We start from the raw sequence: 22,265 nt of genomic DNA on the forward strand, positions 1-22,265 counted from the left end.
CTAGGGTTTGGATCGAGAGCCGTAGCTCTGATACCATGTAAAGAAGATGGTTGTAGTGAAAGTAATGTTTATTACTTGAAGGTGTATCTAATACATAAGCCACTACACATATATATACACAACTAAACCCTAGCTAACAGCCCATAAAAGGCCCATGGGCTCTATCTAACCAAATGGGCTAAAACCCTAACTAAATACAATTAACACTAACAATTTGGCTATTGGCGAATTTTTGTATCTTTATGCCTAAGAATCATGTGTTTTAATGCCATTGAACCCATTTGATCCATTATAGAATCAAAATAACCTATTGACCTTTTGACTTTTTTTTAGTAGTTTCATTTTTGCCTCCCTAACTGATACACGATAAGGGGTTCTTTTAGTTGAGTTGTTGAAGAAACACTAAGTGACCCGGGGCAGATTACGGATAATCTGGGGGTTAAGTAATGTTTCCCACGAGGATGAGGTCCAGCAGAGAAGGTTGTTCTTCAGGTGACCTGCAAAACAGACACCGTAAGCTCGTCACTGAGAAGGGGGGGTTCCTTCTTGTGACCACCCTCCGGCGTGAGAATCAGACTAGATTGCTCTGAATATAAGTGTATATTGAGAGATTGCTAGATAAGATAAGATAATGAGATATCAGATGATGTCCTTACCATTCCAAGGTGTTGGAGTATTTATAGCCGAAGGTAGGTTTCCTAGAAGGTACAGCCGGCTGAATAGTATTCCTGTTCTACCAACAGTGGACTACGCACAGGCCATGCTGGTTGGTGGATAGACTACGGCCGACAGTAACAAGGTCGGCTGTATACTGTTCCTTTACTGCCGGCTATGCACTGTTCCACCAACTGTAGGCTGCGCACGTCCCATAGTAAGGGGTGGTGAGTAGGCAGCGGCTAATAGTGACAAACAGTACTAGAGGGTGCTCCTCCTCATACTGTTGTCGGTGAGCTGTCACCCTGTGATTGGTTCATGGGCTGTTCTGGTCAGATCGTCTGTTCTGCCCATACCTTAGTAGGTATAGTACAAAAGATCTTCCAGAAGCATACGGACTGGCTCATTTCGGCGGGATTATTCCCGCCTTGCTCATTCCTTCATGTGACTACTGAAGTAGCTAGTGCCTTGTGCGTGTAGCCTTGCTGTCAGTGCGGGTAGCCTTCCCTGATGGCTTGTATCCGCAACTGCGGGAACAAGCGGGGTACTTCACCATTGGGAGGCTTTCCCTGCGGGTACAGCTGGCGTACTGCGCGTAAGGTTTTCTCTGAGCATGGTGGGTCCTGCGGGAGCAGTTGGTCGTTGCGCAGACGTCCCTGTTCAAGGTGAGTCTTGCGGGTCCAACTGGGCTCTGCTGGGACCTACCTCTTCAGTTGTATTTGCATAACAAAGAAGCGGTGCTGATCATGTGAAAATGACATGATTTGCACAATCTGCCCAAATTAATCAGGTATGAAGTTTGTATTTGACAACAAAGATGAAGCCTATTATGCTAATTTATGTTGTACATTTTTATAGATGTGATGGAAGATGAGGGACATTATGGCAACCCAAGCCTAATCTTGTGATCTTAAGGAGTTGGTTCTAAAGTACATTCCTTGATGCAGTAGTGATATTGAGGAAGCATCAATGCCACATCTTGCATCTATCTATCGCACAACGTTTTTTATCAGGTGCAAAGTTAAGATTTTGAAGGCGCCCAAGTTTGACATTGGAAAATTGATGGTAGGTAAAGTGTCCTTTCTTTTGTTTTTGTTTTTGGCATATGAATATTCACATTGATCATTGATACATGTGTTATCTGATTTTGCCAGAGTTAGATGGTGCTTAAGAAGCTTGTGCACTTGCCGGTGGACTATTGGTTGACCATTTAATGGAATGTTGTTTTCAAGTACATTTGTGTGACTTCATAAGAAATGACAATATTGCTTGATAATTTGAAACATCTATGCCAATTTTTAATTTTATTGTTTGCATTATCGTTATTATTGCTATTATAACGAAGGTGAACGACCAAACATAATTGAACATATATGAACAAACATAACATAGTGAAAATCAATAATAAGTAAATGTGAATCCCAATTTGTTGTGTCTAAGAAGTTAATAAAATTAGACTAATTGTATTGAGCGATATTCCAACTTCATAAAAATAGACTAAATTGTAATGCATGGAAATTCCATCCCAATCGAATATATTTGCGATTGAAACTTGTCACTCAAACAAAGAACTTCAAGACCGTTAAGTTGCTCATCTTAGTAGGATCACTGAGAACAAACACAAAACACCCCAATCCACTACAATATTTCCATTCAACAACATTCGCACAATAGATTACAACCTAATTACATCGATTTAGAAAGAATAATTGAGTTAGGGTTTGGGTATGAGATAATGAATTGTCGAATGGTTTATGAATGGATTCACGACCTTTCAAAATTTGTTCTAATCTAATTAATTATGGACGCGATACTCAAACGATAGTGACATGTATTTTCATTTATTCTCCAATTAAAATAGTTTTAATAAATAAATAGTTAAAAATTATAAATTGAAAAAATATATAGATAAACAAGTTTAAATATATAAACATTAACAATAATAATATATATACAAAATAAAAACTAATATACAACTCATTTAAACAAGTTCATTGTGACGTATATATCAAAACTTTCATATAAAAAGTTGAAAATTTTGATACAACCAACAAAAAATAATTTAGTTGTTATGTTCAAATAACTTCAATTTTAAAAAGAAAACACATCAAAGTTTATGTTGAAATTGAAACCTAAACACAAAATTCAATGAAAATTAAAAATTATCAATGAAACAAAAAAACATTAAAAATTAAAAGCAACTCGACTTCAATTTAATTCTTTTAGGGTGATAGTGGAAAAGTTGTCAAATAAAATACATAGGTGTTTCAGTCGGCATTATATTATATTCAAAACATTCAAATAAAAAAAATAACATAAACAACCCATTTAATACAATAAAACTTAAAAAAAAATTCATGACAAAACATAATGAAACCACATACAAAAACAAACATTAAACATGTTATAAGTATTAAGTACTACGTAATTCTTAGATGATAACAACAAATACAGTACAAACTACAATAAACCCAGAAACTATATTTAAACTCCAACCTAACTATAAACCCATGTAAGTTCAAAACATGCTCGCAACAACAAATTAAACTTAAACTCCAACTATAAACATACCTATCTCAATCCAAAGAGCCTAACTATAAACTTAAACTCCCAACCAATTATAAACATGTCCATCTCAACTGAAAGACCCCAAAGGTATAATGAATATAATTTATTAGTTCATGTAACATTTGATTTTAATACAAAATTCACAGCTCAAAGTTTATGTCTAAGTTGAACCTAAACACATCATAACCGAAAATTATATGTTAACAAAAATATAAAGAAAATCTAAATAAAACCGCTTAACACGCGGGCTAAAAGCTAGTATATGTATATTTTCAAGTAATATACCAGTGACATATATATAACACGAGTCAAAGATCATTAGTAACGTTTGTGATTAAAGCCGTTAGCTTAACCGAAGGCATAAAGCATATCGCGCACGAAGGATGATTATCCATGCCGAGATAAATGATATTACTATTTCGTGCACGTTTATTATTATCATTATCGTTGTCTTTCAAAATCGCAGTTTTGTAGTTTAATTGTATAGCATTTTAGTGTGAACGATGGCAATTTTGTAATTGTGAGGACTAAAGTAACCTAATATTGACAAATATGTATCTTCAGTATTTTTCATCAAAATTATTGAGAAGGGAAAAAAACACAAAATTATTGACATTTATTGTTCTCTTATTAGTTATCAGCTGTTCACGAGCCGAGCCGAACCGAGCGAAGGCTTGCTCATTGCTTGGCTCGTTTACAACCGAACCGAACCGAACGACTGAAATTCGAACCGAGCGAAAACCGAAACGAGCCAAAATCGAATCGAGCATATTTCGATCGAACATCGAGCGATTTCGAGCATTATTTACTTCTTTTTCACTTTAAATTTTCAATAAGAAACAAATTTGAAGGTTGTAAATGATATATTTTATAAATAATTTAGTATTTTTTAGACAAACGTGTAATATATTGTAAATTTTTATTAAAAATAAGTTTAAAGTAAGATATAATGATCATGTAAACAAACATCTAGTATTCTAAAATATTCTAAAAACTTGAATCGAACAAATAAAACTATAAAATTGACGGAATATGAAAAAGTTAAAAGGGTAAAAATAATTATAAGCTTATATTTATGTGTTTTGTCTATATATTAATATATTTGTTCATATATAATTATATAAAAAATAAATTAAAAATATTTGAGCCAAACAGAACCGAGCAGACCTTTGCTTGCTGCTTGGCTCGTTTACAAACGGAACCGAGCAGAGCTGCTCGTTTTCAATCGAGCGAAAAACCGAGCGAGCATTTTCCGAGCAATTTCCGAGCGAGCGGCGAGCGAGTTCGAGTGACGAGCGGTTTGGACGGCCCTACAGTTATCACGTTATGTAACCTATTCAGCCAAGTGGATACTTAGGTGCTGTTTGTTTTTGCAGACATAAACTGTCTGCAAGCTGATTTCATCTGTTTTCATGTCTGCAACTGAAGATGTAGTCTGAAGATCTGCAAGCTGAAAATATAAGACTGTTTGTTTTTATAAGCTGATACTGTCTGCATAACTGTCAAACTTATCTCACAAGATAGAAGTCATTTATTCAAGTTACATAGAAAATATAATAATAAAATTGTGGCGGCGGACGGTGGGTAGTGGCGATGGATGGTGGTGGTGGACAGTGGGTGGTGGTAATGGACGGTTTTGGTGGGTGGTGGACGGTGGTAGTTGAAGGTGATGGCGTCCAACAGTGGGTGGTGGTGGTGATGAACGGTTGTGGTGGGTGGTGGACGGTGGTGATTGGTGGTGGCTGTGATGGATGGTGGTGGTGGTGGTGGTGGCGGACGATGGGTAGTGGTGGTGGATGCTGGTAGTGGCGGCGGACGGTGGGTAGTGGCGGTGGATGGTGGTGGACGGTGGCAGTGGGGGGTGGTGGTGGTGGCGTACGGTGGGTGGTGGTGGCGGACGGTGGTGGGAGGAGTGGATGAGAGGGTGGCTTCAAAGGGATAAGAGTATGATTTTTTTGCGAAGATGTTTTAAGCAAGATTTCTTTGCTTTTCTTTTAAGATGAAAGAAGATAACTTAAGATCTGTTTTAAGAAAAAAAACAAACAGTCTTCAAGGGTAATGTCTGCGCGCGTGCAGACATTAGCTCCCTTGAAGATGTTTGAAGAAAAAACAAACACCCCCTTAGCCAGTTAGCCCAAACTAGGTTCAGCCCAGTGACTCAGACCAAATCAAGAATACAAATTTCACACAGAGTAATTTTTGGAACTCGGCTCAACCTAATTAAAGCTCGTTTAAGCACGGCTAAGTTGAGTTTTAAGCAAGTCAATCTTGAGTAACTCACGAGTGGCTCAACTCATTTACACTCCCAGTAACAGTCAATAATTTATGGCTCAACATTTTTGTAACTATTTGTTTAATATTTCTGAAAATGATAATTAAACTTTCATATGATCCTAATGCTAAAATTTAATGAATAAATATGAAACTTAAATTAAAATTTTGATTATGTTCCTTTAAAGGTGAAATAGCGTGTTGTGAAAAAAAAATTATTGAGACCAATGAAGATAATTAAATATGAACAGGTATCATTAACATTGTAAGAAGGTATATGTTTAACTATTATCAATTTTGTTCAATAATTAGTCAATCGTCAACGAGACATGCATTCAAGTCGAGCCAGTTTCAACTCGGGCTCGTGTTAATGATATGTTTTGAACAAACTTGACTTTATGTATTCAACTAGTCGAGAAACTGAGCCCGTGTTTAACTCATGACTTGACAAGTTTGTTCGTTTTGCTCAGTCTGATGATTTTGTACATGTTCTTATAAAAGTAGCTTAACATGAATATCAAACTTTTAAAGCTTTCTGGTTGCTCATTTTATTTTCTCAAGCCATCAAATTGGTATGGCTTACGTTGTTATGAAAGTCGTGATATATTCACATATAAACTGTGGTCTATGGGCTGGTCTTGATTGATAATAATGAGTTAATGAACCAAAACCATATTGGGTTTACAAGGCCTAACTCCTTAAAAGAGTAACTAGCTTATGAGATTTTATTTTCGGGTCCGCATAATACAGCCCATATAACTTGACATCACCATTAGATTGTGAAAATATGAAGTATATTGGTAATTCCTAACTTATTGTAAAACCATGTTCTATACCCGGTCTTATACATGTGGTACCCTGGTTATTCATTTATGTCTGATATCAGGTTTACTCATTAGTTTGTTAAAAAGTTAACCGTCTAGATTTCTAATTAAGTTATATTGCTTCCTAGATTAGGTTTACCCGTTAGTTTGTTAAAAAGTTAATTGTCTAGATTCCTAATTAAGTTATATTGCTTACTAGTTTAATTTTTATACAGTTTTCTAAAAGTTTATAAATATAAAAACTAAAGAGTCAGTGCGTTAATAAATAATTTTGTTACCTAGAAGCAAAGAATATAATAAACATTTATTGACATGATGGTCTTAGTAACCAAACCGGTAGCTCCTAATATCATACTCATATACCCTTATTCTTTTGGTTACAAGTTTTCTATGTGGGGGTATATCTAGTGTCACATCCATCTCATACTTTGTATTATTGTTTTAATTTATGTTGTATAAGTGTATAAAGATATATGTATCTCAATATAAACTCCATGCATGTGTTGGACTTTATTCATTATGAATTGTTAGTTTATTCCATTATTGTATTATATTTGACTTTATCGATTTTATTAAACAAATAAACCCTACTCGTTTGGTTTCTTCATGAATAAGGTAAAGAAGTGATGTTGGCACGTGAATGAATGAAGCCATAAATTCCTCACCCACCTTTTTACTCTTAACTAAAATTTAATACTAATGGTCCAACGTTCTACATGTACAAGAATAAAGTAGCTTTATTTTTTATATGTAGTAAGTAGTAACTAAAAAAGTTGAAAAAACAAACTTGAATATAAGCTCAAGTCAACCATAAACTCAAGCACCTTATAATAAAAAATAAAAAGTTTAAAAAAAAAACGAGTTCAAACCCTATCTTTATAATTTATATATAAATGAGCTAAGTCTAACCCAAGTCAAACTCGAGCTTGAATATAATTTACATATTGAGTAGTAAGAAGATAAATTAAATATCTTTTATATATTAATCCTATCATAAATATGAAAAAAAAAAAGAAGGAAAAAAAGATTTTGAAGATTATACTTTGATTATATGCTATAAAAATTTGGGCATCTATTATAACTTATATAACTTAGATGGTGACATATTAGTTTATTTATTTTGTTAAAAGTATGAAAGCGAACTAGCTTTATAATGTATGTTTTATGTCATTAGTAGTACATTTCAAAGACAAAACACGAATGATGTTAAAAACATAATTGACGGTCAATCATCGTCATTTTATGTAATTTAAAAATGTCCACGTGAAACTTAGTGTGTTATAATAATCAGTAGCGGCCCCACACAAGGCCATCACCACTTTGGTGGGATGGTAAAGGCCGCTTTTTGGTGAGAGGTCCAGGGTTCGATTCCTGGCATTGGCGGTATAATGTAAATAGTATGAGGAAAGATTGAATGTTCAAAAAAAAAAAAAGCAGCCCCACACAAGTCGCAACGGAAACACAACTACATTTGAAATGAAATATATGTTACATCGAAATTCGGAATTACATTTTTACTAGATAGGTGTATTTACAAAAAGTATTTACCTATTTGGTGTACTTTGAAAGATATTTACTTATTTGGGTATTTTTCTCATTTTTTACCTAAATTACATTTTTCCTTCATTTTTTTTAACGACCAACTAAGTAACGTCGGGTACTTCGTACGCGGCCCCCATTGACCAAAGGTAGCCCGAGCCGACAAAGCCATTACAATCCAAATCCAAACTATAATTAGTGGGCACATGATTAAACAAAAGTAGTATTTAATCTTTTTTTTTTTTGAATCAAAATTTAACCAAAACTTCATAAAAACAATCTGCGCAACAGTTCAAACAAAATTTTATAATAAGTCAAAAGGTTATGCAAGAAAAAAATAAAGCTATAAATCTACAAAAATTAAAACTAAAATGCTTCAAAAATCGACAAAAACTCAAAAAACATATGCAAAAATTCAACAACAATCCAGAAAAAATTAAAAATTCAAAATATTCTTAAAAAATAGCAAACTACATCTGTAATGGAAAATAAAAAAAATCTATTCACTAAATATGTATAATAGAACTAAAATAACTTACCAATACACACACAAAAAAAAAACTAAATGAAATTCGAAGTGCACAGTGCACATGTCGTTCACAAAACGAACCCCGCCGTTCGAATCGACGTCTGAAATCGTCGTCTTAAAACATTGTCTGAAACCACCGTTCGAATCACGTTCTTACCGGAGAAGAAAGGAAGTCACCGGAATTCATTACCGGAGAGGAAAGGAAGCCACCGGAGAAGAAAGAGATAAGCATACCTCGGTTTCACCGAAACGACAGTCGTCATAAAAAAATCGAATTGCCTGAAATCGAGTCATCTGATATTTGAAAGAATGAAAATCAAAAGGAGCAAAAATGGGTGGGAAAAATAATTGAATATGAGGTTTTTTTTATTAAAACTACAAAAAGTATTGAAACTACCCAAATAGGTAAATATTTTTAAAAATACACCAAATAGGTAAATACTTTTTCTAACTACACCTATTTAGTAAAAAATTCTACAATATCATACATCAAAAGTTGTTAAAAAGAAAACAAAATCGAAAGAAACTTTGAATCAAGATATTTTAATAATTACATTTATATTACACTATCCCTTTGATTTAGTCAAACCTAAATTTCTCTCTTTAATCAAATTTTATTGCTTATACTGTATCTCTCAACGTTTAATAAAATTATTTGTATTACGTTATTTCTTTCTTTCTATTTACAACCACTCACAAACAATATTTCTTTATTAATTAACTAGGTTAAAAACCTGTGTGTTACACGGATTGAAAAATTAAAATGCTAAAATTCATATATTATTTAGGGTTTTTAAAAACTAAAGTATCACTTTTGATTTCTTAACCCGTTGTTCCTATTGCTACTCTTCTAATTGCCCAGTTCTCGTTTTTTTTTCTTCAAAATAATCTCCGGTACATAATAGATTTTGGTTTCTCATCAGCTATGAAGGTTGATAAAGCTAATAAAAACATTAAATATATTTAAGAAATTTGTGTATGTTCTACTCAAATATAAACAACGTAAGTTAAGAAAAGTAATATTGGTACTTTGAATGGCATTTCATTTGCCTAAAATAAACCTAATGACAATTTACCAATTCACTATAACACATGTGATAGATTCTACTTTCTTACCACAATTAAATATATAATAAATGAATTAATTATCTTTATAGATACATTAGTTGTTCAATCAAACAAACTCAACTTGTTTTGACTTTATAAATAAATACATCACTTGTTCAATCAAACATACTCGACTTGTAGTGACCTGTGAGCTTTGAAATACTCATTTTGGGTAATGACCTGTGAACTATGATACATACGATGCGAAAAAAATATCAAGATGATTAGAGATGGTCAACTTAGTTTCATAAACCATAATTTAATTAATTAAAAGCAATAACCAGATGAGTCAATGCTTCAATACAACATATGCAGTAGAATTCAGTTTTTCATACAAATATACATCAAACCAATCATAACATATTACAATTTATGTCTTTGCGTACACATAGCTAAGTATTATGCGTGAAAAATAAAAGTACTCATTTACCCCTCAAAAGAAAGTAGGATGCTTTGGAAAATTGACTTGAAAGCGCTACCAATAATTGCGCTTACGCAAAAATAACTCTATATAAATATAAACTTTGTTCACACTGCAACAAATAACTTTTTATTTTGATTCATCAACATCAAACTTCAAGATACTTTTCTATAACCGTGTACTTCACAAATATAATACTGACTTAGTAATTCAAGAAAATAAAACATAAGCACACCCCATTACTATAGTTGATTATATGAACATGAGTCACTCAATAGAAATCAAAACCTTTTTTTGTCAATAACTTTATTGTCAAAAAACTTAGAACTAATGAAGCCATAAACTTTCTTCTCTCAAAATTTCCTAGGATTCATAATTGGAAAACTTCTATCAACATACTTGAGTACAAATTAATTGGAAGTTGTTAATTGATTAATTAACAAATAGAACAACAACTATTTTGAAAGATTGTTATATTGATTAGATAAATGTGCATATCTAGTCGGTAACACCTAAACTAATAAATGTAAATAAGTATAATTAATTTAAGTTTTTCATTCATATTAAAAAATTGTCTAAAATAAATAATAATTAAAAAAAAGATGTTTACCAGATAATTTATGTGTGGATGGAGAACACCTCTAAAGAAACTTGGTCCAATCAATCGATAAAAAACGTGTATATGCATATGATAGTAAGATTAAAATATATTTCATCATTCAAGTAGTTGACGATTCAGTAAATAGAACCAATCGATATAATAATTGAAGTAAACACAAACTAATTTATGTTTCTTAGTAAAAAATGAAAAGAATCATGCGCCATATTCCAATAAGTGTTTAAAAAAGTCATCAATAAATGGACGCAAAGAGGAAAATAACTGGACAACGTAATCAAAACATACAATCAATTGACATATGGAGGCATTAATCAAATAATTAATCGGTTGTTATAATATGCTTCAATCGGAAAATACATGTTCGGGGGTATTATAAGTGTTTTTATACAATCAGAAAAGGGGATAACATGTGGGAATAGGATTTGGGGTATGAAATTTGCATACAATCGAATATACATAATGGAATAGGGATTTGGGGTATGAATATATAGATTTGGGGTATGAAAACAATATAAACATACACGGGTTTGAAAACATACCGATTTGAAGATCCAGATTTGGCGTGCAAATTAAAATGTTGAATGGCGATTTCTATCACATTAGGGCTTGTTAAGGAAATTAATTAATTTGTTTTAATTAAAAAAATTATGAATTAAAGGTTACAAGATAAGGGTGCCACATGACACAAAATTAAACCAGTTAGGTGTCATGCGGCACAATCTTTATTTTTGTTTATTATAATAGTAGATTGTTTAATGTTAAAAAGAATAACCACTCACAAATACAATGAATATCTTGTCTCTATATTTGGTGAAGCGAATCCCTAAATTTATTCTTTTTTTTCTCTTATCAATTTTGTACGATAATGCTCGAAATTGTAATCAATGTTACTTGTTTTAATATTACAATTGAAATTTAAGCCGTAGATATGAAAACAAACAAATCTTACTATACTATCAAAGCAATACAAAATATCCATATGGTATTGAACTAGCATGTCCACATAGATTTCCAAGTCATCCGGTTTCTATCTATAGAATTGCCACATAATTCATTAATTGATATTTTCTAGAATCATAACCTAACTAATTTATGTTTTATATAATCATCTTTAATCTTTAAATATTATTAAAGCAATACAATGTGGACACATGGCCTTCTTCTAGGCTGTCCACATGTGCAATCCAGTCAGCATGTTTCCATTCTCATGTGCTCTAATATTCTGTCAAGTGTCATCAAACCTTTTTTTTAATAATTCAAAAATTAGTTTTGTGGATTAGGATTCGAACCTGGGCTTTGAGCGAGATAAAAGTCTTAATACATAGCACACAAACCATCCATCTAAGCTATCTTGATGTCTTTAAGAATGAAAATATATCCTATATATTAAAAATCACATTGTATTGGAAGTGAACAATGGAAATTAACTCAAAAATGGAAATAAATCATATCTATATTTCAGTTAATAATTCATAATTTTTCACCCTAAACATATTTTTCTTTTTTTCTCTATTAGCCGGATCTCTTTTCACCCTTTAATATATTCCGGCTACTCTAGATCTAGATTTGTATTAATCGTTTTCCGGTAAGTTTATATTTTATAATAAACTTCCGATTGTTGATATATGCATTTCCGGCAAAATTATATTTTCTTCCGGTTATTGTTTCCTCTAACCTTTTTATCTTTATTTTCAATTTGTCAACTGATTTTATTAAAATCAGTTAAGTTGTAAATAAAAAACAGTGATGAAGCTAATATGTGGACGTATTTACGTTTTTCCGGTAAGTTTTTCCGGTTATGTGTTATACCTATAACAATGGTTGTTTTATACTTATTTGAAGTTTTATATTTTTCTTTCCTCTCAAATATTCCGACTAATCTAGATCTAGATTTGTATTAGTCGTTTTCCGGTAAATTTATATTTTATAAAAAATTTCCGATTGTTGATATATATTTTCGGCAACATTATATTTTCTTCCGGTTATTGTTTCCTCTAACATTTTATCTTTATTTTCATTGTTAACTGATTTTATTAAAATCAGTTTAGGTTGTAAATCAAAAACGTCGATGAAGCTAATATGTTGACGCATTTACGTTTTTACGGTAAGTTTTTCCATTAAATTTTTCCGGTAAGTTTTTCCATTAAGTTTTTCGGTTATTTGTTATACCTATAACAATGGTTGTTTTTATAGTTATTTGAAGTTTTATATTTTTCTTTCCTGTTTTTTCGTTTTACATGTTGTTCTTCTAGGTTCTAAATAAAAAATCACATTCATCCATGGAAAATATCATTATTTCGTTTTTCCGGTAAGACATATTTAAATTATCCAGTTATAAATTGTAATTATAATCTTCCATAATATAAATGTTATAACACAGTTATGTTATTTTTCAAATTGGCCCAACTTTTTATTGTTTGTTTTTCTAGTTCTAAAATTATGTCTAATTTATGTTATTTTTCCGTCCAATTTTTTATTTTTTCTTTACTAAATATTAAGAATCATAAATTCCGTCCAATTTTTTATATTTTTCGGCCAGTTTTGTTTCAGTACTGTTTAATGTTTTATTGGGTTATGATCTTTAATTTTTAATTTAATATTCCTGAAATATTAATTATAAAACTACTAATATTTATTAACATTTAGTAAATTATAAATATACTAAACTTACTAAACTAAATTATAATATTGATCTTTAAGATACATATTAAATTATAATATTCATCTTCCAAATAAAATTTATTATAGAATTTTATACAAATATTAATGGTGATAACTGATTCCATTATTAGTTGACCTTTTGACTATAATTTGAAATTCAAATTCAAATTACTACGTTCTATATTTAAAGTTTTGACTAAAAAACTATAACTAAGGAAATAATTTATTTTTTATATAATATTAAATAAAATTATACAATAGTATATAATCATAGATTCTAAATATACTTTGTTTTATGATCAATCTTTTATTTTTCCAAATATAATATATTCTAGAAGTTTCTAAAAATGTTAATCCTTTATTTTACACTAATCTTTTATTTTTCACTAATTTGAAATTCAAATATATTATAATGTTTGACTACAAAACGATAATTAAGGAGAGAGTTTATTGTTTATATATTATTCTTATTATTATTTTATTTTTAAATTAAGCAACTTATTATTGTCTTTGTTAACTGATTTTGATTAACCTTAAATAAAAATATAGTAAACAATTCTAAATATACATTTTCAATATAATTAATCGGCATTTAACTCTTCCTTAATTTAAGCTCAAAATAAAATAAAAATAAAATTGATCTTAAAATTAATTAGCATTTATATCCATTTTTATTTAAACGTAAGTTATCAAAAATAACCTTATAATATTTAATGACTATATAAGCGACATATCAGCCATGCATTCTTCAAAGTGTTCAAATCATCTATATCTTAACAATTTATCTACAATTAATTTAACTTTTGTATGATATATTTGTTTTTGTTTCCCAACTTATTAATTTATTTCCAACTTATCAACGATGAAATTCGAAAGTTTGACCATTCTTATATATATTGATATTTATAAGTAATAACAATAATATTAAAACCATGAATTCTAAATGTTCAAACTTATGGTAATTTAAAGAAAACAATATTTGATGGTGATACATATACATAAAGTTATTTTCACAGGACATTGATGATGAAGTTTCTGTTGCAAATTGTTATGGCTATTATATTACTGAATGTTAATATTACTTTTATTACTTAAATATTAAATATATAATTATGGTCAAACTTTGGAATTTCAAGTTTGATTAAATTAAAGTCTTGATTGTGTTTATAAACTTACTTTTGTTAAATGTTTGAATCATTTATAATTACAATAATTTGTTTCCAAAATGTCCACATTTAAGTTATTCATACACGTTTATATTTATATTTATACCGTGTATATATAATTTTGTTGTATTTTGTTTAAGAAATTTTACTATGTTTTAATTTGTGGTCAAATTTTGAATTTCATATAAGAATAAATTAAATTCTTGATTGTTTTACAAACTATTTTTGTTAAGCAGTCAATAAATTAGTTTAAAACGGATTTAACATTTCCATAATAACAAATTATATTTCAAAACTTTTTAGAGTTTTATATATATATATATATATATATATATATATATATATATATATACTTATTTAGCAACCGATTTTATGATAAAAACACGAAAATACTATTATTACCCCCTATATTTACTAATATGTTTTGTAATTTTTCAGATCTCGAACTTTATGCATGTTGAAGTATTCCTATGATTATATCCTAACTTTCATTAATTATATAGTTGTCGTTAATTATATTCTTAGACCAACAATTTGCACAGATGTAACGAAAAAGCCTCATGATGTTAAAGATATAATTTGATCTCGAGCTCAAATCAAAATTTTATGATCTACAGTGTTTAAAAGAAGTGGCGAGTCTAGAATATTTTTTCAGGGGTAGCATAATTTTTTATTCTTGAGTTGGAAGCGAAAATGAGTTTGAAGGTGAAATGGTTAGAAGAATGTTGTAACTATGAAAGTGATTATGAAGATTTTCCAAACAATTTGGAGTCTGATGATGAACTTTAAGGTAAAATATAAATTTTTTAGATATTGTTGTTAGATTTAATACAAGTAGTAGATTGTCAACATCTCTTTACACTTTCTAATAACTATAATTTGGAAGTTAAGATTTATTGGTTTCATATAACTTTAGTAATGTTTATATGTTACTAATTATTATACATGTTGTTTTGTGTGGTTTATATTTTTTATAATCTGCTATTGTGTTGTAACAATTTTCAGGTGTGTTAGGAAAAGTGATTTTTTTCTGGTTGAAGTTTCAAGATGTTGATGATGGTTTAATAGCAAAGAACATTATTAGTTATTTTGTTGATGTGTTTTGGTTGTTATGCTCAAATTAACTTCTTGTAATTTGAAAGTTTTAATATTAAGACAATGTAAATCTATTAATTTTTGGTTGGTATGGTGATGTGTTTAGTGACAATGTAAATCTATCAACTTTTAATAGTTAAAGAAATATATGTTTGTTTAAATTGATGTTTAAGTTGATTATGTTTAGTGACATGTTATTCCACCCGCGTGTCACGCGGGCCTATACCCTAGTAACCAACTATTTCCTTTCAAATTATTTAAAAACCTATTTTGACCACAATTAATTATTTATAACTCATTTTGTTTTTCATTTTTTAGTATGACTATTATTATGGCAATTCGATGATTTGTATAACAGTTATCATTTCACCATTTATACATATTTTTTCTATATATTGTGGTTTTTCAGAGAATAAGGTAAAAATTTCTTATGATATCTACTTATATAACGTTTGAAATATTTTTCACCCGTGTGTAGCACGGGTCAGTATCCTAGTGTATCCAATAAATCCCTCTCATAGCATAATCCACACATATGGCCTTGGGAGGATGGGACGAGGACATGCGTTTATTTTATCCTAAGCAATAGAGATGCTACTCCCATCGAACTAATGGTTTTATTGGGCAAATTGTATAACTTTAGGGTCAAAGGTCGAGAAGATAAGGGGGTGTAAGGTGGTGACGAGTCCAGGTTTTTTTATGTTACTTCGATGAAAAAGCTTTTGTATCAGGCAACTCCCCTTCCTTCTAAGAAAATCTTGGATTGGAACTCGATCATGGGTTCCTTTAAAATCGAACGCTTTAGATAAGCGTGCCACTCCAGATTGGTTTCCAACAACCGATAATTTAATCAAAAGTAACATATTTTCTGGGCCTAATATTTGCAGACGTAGCATGGCTTCGATTGAATCTGTTGATCACGTGTTTGCTTCATGCAATTTCGCTTTGATCATTTGCAAAACATAAGTGCTTTGTGTGACATCCCTCGATATTTGGCTTCTCTATAGAGGACGTCTTTGATATCAAAAATCACGTTCCGGGCGCCAGGTACTAGAGAAAGTTAGTTGACTCCATATATCTCCATCACAATTGTTTTGTGTTAGTGCATTTAAAAGGCGCAAAACGATTTAATTTTCTCCGATAGAACCATAAAGATTGAGAATATCCTTGGAGATAGTAAAAAAATTTAAGTGTTTTTTGGATAAAAAAAAAGGCTAAATGGTTGAATATTTATTGGGATAAGTAGAAGTGTTATAAGTTGGTACTTAGTTGTTTTTGTTATGTAACCAGTTTGCTTCAGCCACTCAAGTAGGGGTTGATGTTTTTAAGTTCAATGAAGGTTGCTGTTACAAAAAACAAAAGTTAAAAAAAAATAATAGGTTGTAACAAAGGAATTAGTGTATAACAGATTCTAGAATGCAAATAATCAAATCTTTAGGGGCCTAAAAAGTCTAGGCATTTAATGTTACTTAATATATGCTATACAAATTTAGGCATCTAGACCGCTTTAAATTTAGATAGCGACCTGTGAAATTATATATTTGTATTTGTTTGTGATAACGAAGCTAAATTTATAATTTTTTTCCGACAAACGTTTATTTAAATAACCTTAAAAAATTTCTTTTGAAGTATCATATATATATATATATATATATATATATATATATATATATATATATGAAGATAGATAAAGTTAGTTTAAAAATATATATATATATTATTGATTGGATCTAAATCATCGTTGAAGTTTGCTTAAGCATATTTCAGTTTGAAGAAAATTGGATCCAAGTCGAATGATTGGTTTCACATTCTTTAGTGCAATCCAAATAAAGGTCATTATATCCATAGTGGGGTTAACACTTTAATCCTTTGATTAATTGGTCCCCAAAGATATATATACCTCTAGGAAGATCATATGTTTGTAGTACAACAATATCGGGTGACTAATTAGGTTAAAATTTATTTTTTCAATCCATGAAGGCTTCTGTAGTGATTGGCGATTGCACAAGAATTCCAAAAACGCCTCGTAGTCTAGGTGAAAAACGCCCTACAAAAAAGGTGTAATAGTTTTAAATAAACATTAAATAAGAAAAAAAATAGTTAAAAAAAATATAATCTATTTAAATTTGATCTGTAAAAAAACCATATATAAAATCTTTCTATACCCACACCTGCACCCAAAACGCTTGGAAACTGCCAAAGCCATTTTGATGTTTGGACGTTTTCTTTTGACGTGGTTTGGAAAATGCCTAAGTTGCCTTTCCACTACGTACGCTCTAAGGGCGTTTGTGGGGTGTTTCCCACCTTTTTTTGTTTTAAACTTCCAAACACAATGTCGTTTTGACGAATTTTGGCCTGCACATTTCTCCCACAACTATATTTGGGGTAAAATGGTTGGTCAATGAACCAATCACATCTCTTCCTTCTTTTCAATTTATTTTTATTTAATTAACGGGGACATTTACGTGTATCCTTCTTTTAAAACCATTAATAATATTTTTTCCAACTTAAAAAATCAACTAGGCTATGGGGTATACATTCACCTCTGTTAACTTCACGTAGGCACCACATCAACTTCTTTACACCATTTCACTCCATCTTACCTTACCCTCTTTTAACTCTATTTCTTAATGTAAAATTGATTCTTAAATTATTCTCCATGTATGTGAAGGGTTTTACACCCATTAACAATTTAACACATATTGCGTTTAACACCCTTAACACATGAAAAGAGTCTTGTTAACCCTTACCAATTCAGCTTTTATGCCTTGAGCTATAGTCCCCCCTCTTTAAAATCCATTAATAGCATATTTTCCCAAACTAACAAATCCATCTACCTATCTATACTATTTAATAAATAAAACTCTCATTTGCCACTTGTCCACTCATCAGCCCTTCTCACCCTCAAAATCCCGCCTTTCACCCACTCATTTTACAATCAGCGCTCATCCCTTACCCCGCCTAATTTTAAGATTATTAGTTTATAACCGATTATTATCTATACCTGCTTTAGATTTTCACTCTTAAACCTTCCATTCCATCGATGCCCTAATCCTTGAATCTCTATCGATCTTTTTCAATTTTCTCTCTCCCACATCAAAATTCCATAATCAATCTTTCTATCTGCGATTTGTCCTTCAACAACTTTAATACATGGTTCGACGATTTCAGTTGTGTTGTTCTACATCTTTATTCAGGGTAGGGTTTATTTGCTTTATCTTTCAAGGGTTGATTCGTTAGATACTGTTTTCTTTTTGTAATGTTCTGCAATCTTTTTAGCGAAATTAAAATCTTATATATTTGTTTGTTAATTGCAAATGTATTTAGTTTTTCTTTGGTCATGTTCATCGACCATTATTTAGGATAAAGTTAGGTGTAGATATTTAATAGGTAATTGATGTATATATGTAATGAACTAACACAGTTGAATATAATGAATATATTTGTGATTTTAGAATTCCAATTTGCTGTTGCGGACAGCCTCTCTCATTCTGCTTTCCATTGAACTGATATAGGGATTCGTTTTTACGGTTTCAATTGTTTATTGATTTGAATGAAAGTAGTCGAAATTACTTTTTGTGATGCTTGATGACAGTATTATTTAGATCGGTCAATTACTCGTCGTGTGAACATGTGAGTCCATGTTTTAGTTAATATTTTTTGGACATATAACTTAATGATTGAAGATTAAAGTATGCGCTGCAAAGTGTAAAGTTTCTTCTGATCGAGACCAAACTTTTATACCTCACTAAGTTTGTTATTATTGTTACCTATGCTGGTTGTAAACATTCTTAATAGTGATTCATACTATTTTTATTTGACCGGCTGTTTATGCTGGAACTGGTAAATAATGGGTCAGAACTTAAATCATGAAATGGCATGGCTACTATCCTTACATGTTGGTTGAAAGCTCGGGGTAAGGCTTTCTCCCCTGATGCTGATATGCAAAACCAATTGTCATGCAACCACTGTTTCAGGATGGTTCAGTGAGCATCAAAACCCGTATGGTCATTATCTTTTTCACTTCTTTGCATACTTTTGCTATGCTAATATCTTCATGGTGGTTATGAATGTTAACTCTCTTCGCAACATGTGAATTTATAATGGCTTTTGATTTTATATTGATCTTCATTACATTTCTTTGACAGACAAAGATAACAAAAGAATGGACTTCAATAACCTTGTGTTGCCAGGTATTCATACTTTTGATCCAAATATAGAGAATATATTATTACATTATAGAATTGATCAAAATCTAGAGAATTCCATGATCTTATTTTTGCAAAAATATACATATGAATTGTTATTAATAATCATATTGCCAAATTTGTTTCCTAGAATTAGGGATGAGCAAATGGTACCGGGGATACATAAAGTTTTTGAGAAAATAGGATCGAATAATTCGGGTTCGGTACCAATAAGTATCGGTGTTGAAATTTACCGAATTTTTGCCTACGATACCGGTACCAAACCAAGAATTTTCAGTACCCGTACCGATACCAAGTTTTTAAGAAATTTGGGATCGGTACCGGAATGATACCGAGCTCATCCACACCTAAAATCATTGCAATTTGCAGTCAATTACGTGTTATACTAATTAGTAATTAGCATTATTACCCTACTTAATTAAAATCATTCTCTAATTCATTTTTATGACTTTCTATATAATTAAATATCATTTATAAATAGTACAGTTTACACACCAATTATAGATCTCTAACTTTAGCAGATTGACTCTTTTAATTTATGTTCGAACTTTAAATGTCAACTTATTTTATTTATGTGTTAACTGCAAATTTCATAACGTTTTATACAAATATTTTAGTCCTTGGAAAAACCATTTTCAAATAACAAAACTTGTCAAATTATTTAAAGCGTCAAAAGTTTGTGTCTTGTGTTTGTGTGCTATTCAATTAATTGATTTTTTAAATTCAAATAATGTTATTATCATCTATAAATAACTGAATTTGATTTAACAAGTTAGACTCTGTTAATTTTTGCTCGAACTTTATTTTTTAACTTACTTATATGACATAGTAATATACAAATTATGGAAATTATATAAACTGCACACTTTCTGTTACAAACTTATTTGTACAAATTTCGTTTCTAAATTACATGTAATCATTCAATTACGTTACAAACTTATTTATGCTAACTACAAATCCCGTTACACTTTACAAAAATTATGGAAATTTAGGAGAAGTCAATTTCCATTTTAAGTTGTCTTGCAATGACAATCAATAAAAGTCAAGGCCAAATACTATAAAAAGATGGGTTGTATTTAAAACATCAGGTTTTCAGTCTTGGACAATTGCATGTGGCATTATCAAGATTCAAAAGAGTGAAATTATCAATATTAGATTAGATATAGATGGTAAAGTTACAAATAGGATGTTTAATGTTAGAAATTTATGATTTATTTTTAATGTTTGTAAATATAATTGTAACTTTATTTATTATGACTAAATGTAATGCATCGTTTTTTATTCTCTAAAAAAACTTTTGACATAATTAGTTTGCATAATTTATAGTGTCCATTTTATTATGCAACAAACCTATCAGTTATTCTTTTCTTATAGCATGACAATTTATTATGATCAATTAAGTTCTTTGATAAACCAATAATAGTTATTATAAAGTATTTATTTCATAGTATATCTAATGCTATATGATAACAAATGCAATTGATTTAATATTTATGTTTGATTAAACATAGTTTTCTTCTTAGCAGTAGTAAATTTCTTACTATTATATGAACATATTATATCTATCATATGATATTTGTCGATTTATGATCAATATAGAAGTCAAAAAGATATTTCAAATGTTTTGAACTTACAAAATTAAATTTGTTAAAGCCGTGTTGTACACGAGTACTTAACCTAGTATACTAATAAACAAAAAAATAATGATGATGATGTGTCATGACCACATTCAATCTTAACTTTAATTTCCCTCCTATTTTCTAATCTTCACTCTCCTTAATCCATGTCATCCATGGGTCATGGGTTTAATTAATATGACCCATTAGTTGTAAGTCGTATGAAAAAAAAGTTAATTAATGTAATTTCAATCACAATAATTTTTATTAACCCATTACATCTAATTTTACTATTAGATATAGAAAGTTTGAACATAATTTAATATATATATATATACAGTGGAGGGTTATTCTAAAAACAAATAGTTTCTTATGAAGACTATGAATAAATCCTAGCCATTAGATCATGTTAATCAATGGTTGAGATTTAAAATTTCCAATAACCGACATATTTTCTAGAATTACTCTTTAATCATTCTAACCGACATAGTTTCCTAGGATTGTTCATTCACCATCATTTGTAGTGCCAAGTGTCAAAAATTTGTTGGTTCTTAGCATTCCTAGGAAACTCCTTATTCTTATTTGAACCCTTATATATATATATATATATATATATATATATATATAAAACAAGTTTAAAATCATACAATGAATTATTAAATTAGTTAAATAATGATTTATGAACTATTATCCTATAATAATTAGTGACATATGTTTATAATATATATCTTCAAATTTAAGAATAAATACAATATTTATAATCTTATAATTTGTAAAAACACTATTTAACTTATATTCGTGTTGATCATGTAAAACATATTTAATATGTTTAGGTACCAATAATTGATTTTATATCGTCTTAAAACATTATTTCAATCTTAAGAAAATATAAAATTTATATATGTAACATTTGAAGTGTGTGTGATTATATTAAAATTAATCTATAAATTTAAAAGAAAATCCCTAAATTACATACGATTAAATACC

This window comes from Bidens hawaiensis, unplaced genomic scaffold, assembly GCF_021521415.1.
Source record: "Bidens hawaiensis isolate Kalapana, Puna unplaced genomic scaffold, B.hawaiensis_p1.1 tig00003781_1, whole genome shotgun sequence".
Classification (NCBI taxonomy): domain Eukaryota; kingdom Viridiplantae; phylum Streptophyta; class Magnoliopsida; order Asterales; family Asteraceae; genus Bidens; species Bidens hawaiensis.